The 8,543-nt window shown below is 37.7% G+C and overlaps 1 long non-coding RNA gene across 1 annotated transcript; it reads right to left on the reverse strand.

Moving 5' to 3' along the window:
• Positions 1-429: 429 nt before the first annotated feature.
• LOC117613151 lies at positions 430-2,115 on the reverse strand. Its single transcript, XR_004583672.1, has 2 exons — positions 2,040-2,115; positions 430-1,114 (listed from the first exon to the last, which is right to left on the reverse strand). It is a non-coding gene; the product is annotated as an uncharacterized LOC117613151 (long non-coding RNA).
• Positions 2,116-8,543: the final 6,428 nt, after the last annotated feature.

Genomic DNA, 8,543 nt, shown 5'->3' on the forward strand with positions numbered 1-8,543 from the left:
ACTCATCTCAAAAACATGATTGAGATTTGACAAACATACAGGTAGAACATCCAATCCATTAAAACACTCACATGCAAAAAGCGAACCTAAATTATACGCCAATTCAAGCTACAAAAACCCAACTTGTTGAGCACCAGTCAACAAGTTTTATAGGCAAATTGAAATCAAGTAGAAATTACTTCAGCAGGAACACCTTCATTTTTTTCAACCAAAGATGCTAGCTTCCTTTCAATATCAAAAAGCACATTCAATTAGTCCCAAGATGTGGGACATAGATACCTAGTCTTTTAGATTACAAAAACAGAGTTCCTTTTCTCCAAACAAAAATATCTTAAAACAAATGAAAGAAGAAAATGAAGTAACAATTTCACAGCAATCTTTTAAAGAAACAATGAGATTGACAACGATTATGGTTCCAAAACAATACCAGGCATTAAATTATCTGCATATGTATTAAATTTCCTTTGTCTTAAAAACATACATACACACACATTACATGAAAACATCATTAAAATCTTGTCCAAATTATTTAATTGGATACATAAACATTCCCCAATCTGTTCAGCAGACAAGATCGGATGGGAAAGAAATTTAGTGCGAGTTTCTCATGCAGCTCCTTTGTAAAGGTAAAATCCCTTTTATCTACTGACATGCTAAATCCTTCTTGGAAATTCGCAGTGCTGCCATTAATGTAAGAGCTAAAACTGGATTTGCTACCTCTGAGATGTGCATCCAACCACCCTTGTACTAAATTAACAAAAACATTAGATGGAAACTGATAAACCCTTTTGCTATAACGTCTAACTTCCATAATCCATCCAATGAACCATAGAAAATTTTCGACATAAATGTTAGGCCTTATAAAAAACTACTAAATGGTAGGCCATTTTGCTATCATGTCTAACTTCCATAATCCATCAATGAATCAAGGCAAGTATATATCACCCTACAAAAAATACTGAATTCAATTATACAAGACTTAAGACATACCACCACTAGACAAACCTTCTTGTATGCGTCCCTCAAACATACCACGACTATGGAAATTTGGATTGCATGTAATTTTGCTTCCCATATTCTATTCAATCTTTCAAGCCTTCAGATAGAACATAACCTGCATAGTGCAGATGAAATCATAATTTGAAACAAAACTAATATACTAGAAATAAGAACCAGATTAGGGGGGAGAAACAGGATAATGACAACTAAATCTTTTAGAGGCAAAAAGCTTAACTGCCTATGATTCACCAATGACCAGAACAGGGTATTTCTTTCCTTTTCGGGACAAAATCTAGCAATAACCAAGTGTGGGGGAGTGCATGTTAAGAAGTAGCAATACTATTAGAATAAATTTTGACTATTCGGAGTTGCAGTCGTATTTTCCCAGTGTTACCAAGCAATTGTGGGAAAGGCCAAAAGAAAAAGGGTGATGCATACAAACTATCACTATTCAACATACCATTAGACCACTAAATGACACATCTCTTGCGAGTGTGGACCAGCATCTGTCAAATGAAAAAAAAAAATTAAATCTGCAATTGTTGGCAGGCAAAGACCTCCAGTATTTTACTGTGAACTAATGGCCTCATGGTGAACTTGATTGCATGTAGCACAACCTCACACTAATATATTCTTTTACTTCAATTTTTCTTCTAACACTCACAGATTTATTAATGAAATGTAGTTACAGGAAGGATGAATGAGATGTCCATCTAAAATCCTGTTAACGTTCTCAATCCCAAACAAAAAAATTAAGCCAAAACCAAACTAACTATTTGGATGACACACAAGGATTGCGTTAAGAGGCCAACAGTCTTCAAGACTCTTAATTCCCTGATCCCCATCATGATGAAAAAAAGAGAGAAGAGGGAAGGAGGAGGAGGGACCATACATTTGGATACCAATACTCAAAAATTTACTTTCTTACATATAATTTACATCAAGTTAAATTCCATCCATATGATTGCATACCAAAAAATTGAGCTTTACCCATTACATGTGAATGCTACATCGATAACATCTGTACTCTATGATCATACCTGAATTGCACAAAGATAAGCTTGGCTCTGAATACATGTCTTTACAGGTCCCCAAATGCCCTGAAAATAGCTACCAACATAAACTTATCTTTACAGGGACAACTGGACGCATTATTCCTTCTCCAAATGCCCCAGAATTAGCTCTACACAGAAACTCCCTCCAAACTACATTGACAGTTTAAAGAATTAACTCCCCACAGAAACTCCCTCCAAATTACATTGTAGAAATAGTTCACACTCTATGCAAAACATTATAAACGCATAATGTTATACATGCACTAAATACCAGAAACCTTGATTTCTGTTCTTTTTCTATTGAAAAATAAAATAAAAACAACAATCGTGTTTTCAATTGCTTCAAATTCCAAACATGTACAGTTTAACCTATCGTGAATAGTCAACGGTTGCACTTGGCGAGAAGATTATAGTTTCAGTCTTTCATTTTTACTTCTTGATGTTGTCGCTATTTCTATGCCATAAGGTCCCTCTAATCCAAATAACAGAAGTGGGAAAATAGCGAATTGGAAGCCTACGAAAGAAGTGCTTTGAGTCGTTTCGCTAAAGCATGTCTTTTGCTCGAGCTCGAGGTTTGTATCGCCATTGAAATAGCTCCCTCTCTTACTGGTTAGGGTTTGTGGATTTGTTGTTTTAAGTCAAAAGGGGGTGGATTTGGGGGCCTTGCACGATTCCATTATAGGGAGATAGCTCAAAATGCCACCTTTTTAATTGGATTTGGGTAGAGAAGAAAACAGAGAGGAAGAGGAAGAACTGGGAGAGAGGAAGAGAGAACTGTGAGATAGAGTTGAGAGAGAAACCAAAAACTGACCAAAAGTGTTATCTGGCCAATAAATGGACAATAAGAATGTATTTATAGGTGATAATTGCAAAAAAAATTAGGGAGGGGTGGTATTTTCAGTTAAAATTATTAAAAAGGTGGCATTTTGAGCTATTTCCCAAACTTCTTTCACTTTCCACAATCTACTTATCCAAGGCCAGAATGCCAAACCTGAGTTTTCCAAGTTCGGTGTTCCAGAATCTCCTGCTGCTGACTTTATGGGATTGACGTCGTAATCGCTTTCCAGCATAACGTTTCACTCCGGTGAGCTCCTCTGCCATCTCAAGCTTCCTTTGAGTTTGACTTCCCCCTCTCCGTCTGGTTTCCTCACTACAGGATACACCAGAGTTTTGTACGGCAGATTGTGTCGTTGTTATGTACGTAATTTTGTTTTAATTTTAGAATTTAAGATGCTATTTTGGAGTTGGTGAACAGTCAAATGACTCACTGGTTGATCAGTATTAATTTTGTATGTACAAACTCTTTAATTTCTGCTAAAGTTTTTTTCTATTGTCCAAGTAATGGCAAGTGTCATCTCACACATGAATGCAATTACTCTTGCTTGTAACATGAGTAATTGCATTAACCAGTTGTAAATGGTTGACAACCCAAGTATATAAGAATTTTTTATCTTTATTTATTTGTACATTTCGGAATCAATTTTGAGATGTAGATGAAAATTTCTGGTAATGATCTGTTGTATGTTTGCTTCTTGAGAAAATTAGTAATGTTTGTGTTTTTCAGTAATCAAACATTGTGCTATTGATTTCATCTAAGTGAAATGTGGCAATGTGCGTGTTTGCATTTTTATGGTACGATGGTGTGTCCAGTCCATTACTCTTGTGTGGTAAAGTGAAGGACTATATGAATATCATGTTTGCCTTCCATTTTTACCATTCTTTTTACCATTTCTTTTAATTCTTCTTCTTTGCTGCTAGCCCAAGTGGTCCTGCTCCGGGTTGTGAATATGAGTTAACTTCGTTGGCGATCATGAAAATTATAATGTTTCTTGCTTTTGGGTCAAAAGTCGCTAGGGGTGGTAATTTCTGATACGGCCCGTTACAAGACTCGAAATTCACATGGCAAATTAGCAGGTCAACCCGCACGATTAAATTTTTGAATCAACCCGCCATTACCTGTTTAAGAAACGGTTGAATTTCGGGTCAACCGGCCAACCTACTAAAATGCTTATGTAACATGTTTATTAAATGGGTCATGTCAACCCTTGTAATACCTGCCAACCTGTTAACCCGTTACTTTATTTCTTCTTCATTTTCTTCATTTTTCTAATTTTTTTATTTATCTTTCTCAATCTCATACATACATAGAGGCAAAATGTAATCCCTATTTTTATATATATAAAAAAGTCGATTAAATTATCAAAATTTAGGGTTTTTGTTTTTGTTTTTTTTGTTTTTTTTATGATCTTGTAAATTTGAGATGTGGATATTTGTTTTTTTAATTATTATTTGTCTTTAGTAATTTACACATATATCTTTTTCATCATAACCAATTCTCACATTATTGTGATAATGGAAAATTCTTTGAATAGTCATCTCTTTCCCTACTTCTTTTTTTGTCTACATTTTTTACCTCGATAGTTACTATTTGCTACTGCTTTGCGGGTCAACCTGATACACGACTCAAAACCCATACTGGAAATTAGCGGGTCAACTTGACATGACACCTTTATTAAACTGGTCAAGTTTGGGTTGAGCAATCTTAACACGTTTAGGAACTTGACACGACAAGCCCCCTTAAAAGCTCTCAAGGCTTTGTTGTCCCCCACATCCATGTTATGGCCGTCGGGCCGCCAAAGTACTTAACTCCCCCTCTTCCCCGAACCCTGACCCAAATGGTCTTGGGATCGCCTCTTAGCCCTCTCTCGACGATAGGGAAGGTCGGCCACTGCATTTTTATCCCTTTGAGTGAATGCTTGGAAGTCAAACCCACCACTAGGACCTAGAGGCTTGTCATATGCCACTTTATCGGTCCAATCCACCACTTCAAATCTGCTCAGTCACGAGGGGATGAGTTTCATACATGCCATCCTTTTCAGCCTGGGCCGAGCCTCGAGGTCATTACAAATAGGCCTCATCCTCGACACGCAATTTGGTTAGATATGTTAAAAAAAAAAAAAAAAAAACAGCGAAAACAACACACTCACGATTACGATACATCACTTACTTGAAGACATAGTCAACAATCTGACTTTCTTTAGCCTTTTGGGTGTTAGCAACCTCTCGGCGAACCTTAGCTCAGCGGGCAGGAAAAGTACTAGGTCCATTGCCTTATTCTCATCCTCGCTCAGCTCTATATTTCTCTCCTATTCAACAGCAAAGAGTGATCAAGACCATGCTTAATTTACCTCTCCAACAGAAAGGAGCACATCATGTGGTGAATGCTCGGTTCAGATGAATTCACTTCGTTCCATATCGAGTACATGCTCTGCAACGTCCGATAAATGTTCTGATTTATCTGGATGAGGTGCAATATGTTGACGTGAGTCTCCTAATTAATCTAGGAGATTTACTTCCTTGATTAATTAAGGGATTTACTTTCCTATTTTTATATAGTTGATAAATTATTGTTTAATTAGGAGATACTTTCCTAATTCTTTATTATATCTAATTCCTTGTATAGCACCCTATAAACTCTTATATATACCTCCTTATGGAGAAGAATAAAGTTAACCTAATACATTCAAACCATATTCACATTTTAGCATGGTATCAAAGCAATCGATCCTATGTTGTCTCTAAATTCTCATATCAAATTTTCTTCAAACACAAACCCTAAATCCTCATATCAAATTCCTTCACACCCAAACGCTAAATTAGATTCCTCATATTTACAGCTTCAGATTCAAATCTTCATACCCGAATCCTCATATCCTCTTATCATAAAACCCTAAACACAAATTTTTTCTCTTAACACAAAACCCTAAACACATCTTTTTCCACTTATTCTTAAATCCTTCCGCTGCCATGAATATCATCTCATCTTCCCAAACCACTGCCTCAACTTCCCCATCCTCCAAAATTGACACAACAGGTTCCCACGATTATGTTTTACATAGTTCTGCAAAGAAACACATCTGGTTCATTGACACCGGATCCACTAGTCACATGACCTTTGATCCTGGACAAATTTCCTCTCATACACCGTCTTCTCAATTGGTGGTGTCTAATGACAATGGTAGCCCCTCCCCAGTTCCCTTTCTCTCTCTGACTCCCTCAGTTTGGATTCTGTATTGATTGTTCCATCCTTACATCATAATCTCTTGTCCGTTGCCCAAATTACTACTTCTTTGAATTGCACTGTAACGTTTTGGCCTACTCATTGTGTTTTTCAGGACATTCTCACCAGCAAAACGATTGGTTGTGGTATTAGGAGGGGCAAACTCTACTATCTAGACTTGGCATCTGACAGTGAAGCCAGCCTCAGTCGCGCTTACAAAATTAGGGGTACGAGTGTTGAGAAGCAAACTTCTGAAGTATGGTTATGGCATCGCCGTCTTGGACATGCTTCATTTGGATATTTACGGAAGCTATTTTCTTCCTTATTTTCCCAGTTAGATATCTCCAGTTTTCCGTGTGACATCTGCGAACTAGCCAAGAGCCATCGTGTTCCTTTTCCCTTAAGTTCCCATAAAAGTTTGGTTCCCTTTTCTCTTGTTCATTCTGATGTTTGGGGCCCGGCTAAAATTACCACTCTAGGAGAAGCTAGATGGTTTGTCACGTTTATCGATGATTACGCACGTATGACCTGGGTTTTCCTTCTCCAAACAAAAAGGGAAGTCAGTTCCAAGTTTCAATAGTTTTATCAAATGGTGGAGACACAATTTCATACCAGAATTCAGATTCTTCGTTCTGACAATGGCGGAAAATTTCTCAACTATGATCTTAATCAGTTCTTACAAGATCATGGCATCATACATCAACGGTCATGCCCTTACACTCCCCAACAGAATGGTATGGCTGAACGAAGGAATAAACATTTAGAAGTGGTTCGTGCCTCTCTCTTTGGTGCTAATATGCCTCGGTCCTTTTGGGGAGAAGCCGTCCTCTCTGCAGCATACCTTATCAATCGGATTCCCTCTAGTATCCTTAATTTCCAAACCCCCTTCAAACACTCTACCACCATATCCAATGACAGGACCCGACCCAATTTCCACTTTGGAATTCGAGCCAAGTCCTGTGCGTGTCCGACACCTGGCAAATGTCGGGCAAAAATGACCTTTTTACCCTTCTTACTTCAATTTATCTTTAAAATTCCCTTAGACTTCTGCCGAAAATTCGGCAGTCTCCCCTGTATTTTGACCAATCCCAAAATTTTCACCTGTTAAATATTCAACAAATCCACACCAACAGCCAGAATAGGATAAACCAATATTTGCCAGTTTCAGTTTTTCCACTAAAACTCGATATCAGAGCAATTTTCTAAAGTTCACGGGGTTTTCAGGGATTTTTCTACAAACTCTCCCTGACTTTGAAGCGCGGAGGCTATGAGTGGCCCGGTGGTGGATCCTGTGCACTTCTACGACCTGGGGGCGAAAAACAAGTTTTAAACTGTGAGTGGACAAAATAAAATTCTTAAAAACAAGCCAGAATATAATACCCCCGTTTTGAAATAACTAATGATATATATATAGATATCGATAATTTAACTATATTTCAATATAAGAAATTCTATAAGCATGAATCAGTATGCTGATGAATAAACTTACATAATCGATCAAATATACAAAGATATCACTGCCTGGAGGAATCAAGAACTGGTATAACAGAATAAAGATATAGAGATATAACTGTGCGAATACTAAAAAGCCGATATAAAATCGCTGAAAGTCATCCTTGAATAAAAGAAAACTCAAAATCCTTTTGAAAATACCACCTATTTGCACCCCTGTCATATCCGTCAATTCCCTGGCAGGTCTCGGGCGCCACACAGTCCTCCCGAGTCGCAAACTGGCGAAATCAGGGGACTATGATCAGCCTGTCCCGCCGGCAGATTCCTCGATGACACCAAGTCAGCTCGAGTCGCTCTGGCAGGATGCAGGGGACCGTAGTCAACCTGATCCGCAATCCTGGCAAGTCTCGGGGACACAGAGTCAGCCGAGCCGCAATCCTGGCAGGTCTCGGGACACCAAGTCCGCCGAGCCGCAAATCCTGGCACTCACGGTCCGAGCGTCCCCGAAACTCGTGAGGAAAAGTCAAGTGCACTGACTGAACTATAATCAGACTGGATGTCCGTAGACATCGGTCCGACTCTGGGTAATCACCATAAAGAAACGGGTACATGGTGGTCTAATTAAAAATCTGGTAACTTTCTAAAATCTGATAAATTGACTGTAGTCTCGATGCTGTTGCTATTCTGTTATATAAAACTCGAGGTATGCTACTAAACATAACTTTCATCATATATGTAACTCGAAATATTTAATAGTATAAAACATGCTCAAAGATTTGCAAAATACTTATTCAAGATCAAATAATAAGATTCGCTTATAATAACTTATTTATAAAAACTTATTTATATAAAATCAAGATAAAATCCTTGTATAAAGTCACTTATAAAATCTTATTTATGGAAACCTCTATATAACTCATTTATATAAGATAATCCATGAAAGAAAGTCCACTCACAGATGGTCCGAGCTAATTTGG

Source organism: Prunus dulcis, unplaced genomic scaffold, assembly GCF_902201215.1.
Source record: "Prunus dulcis unplaced genomic scaffold, ALMONDv2, whole genome shotgun sequence".
Classification (NCBI taxonomy): Eukaryota; Viridiplantae; Streptophyta; class Magnoliopsida; order Rosales; family Rosaceae; genus Prunus; species Prunus dulcis.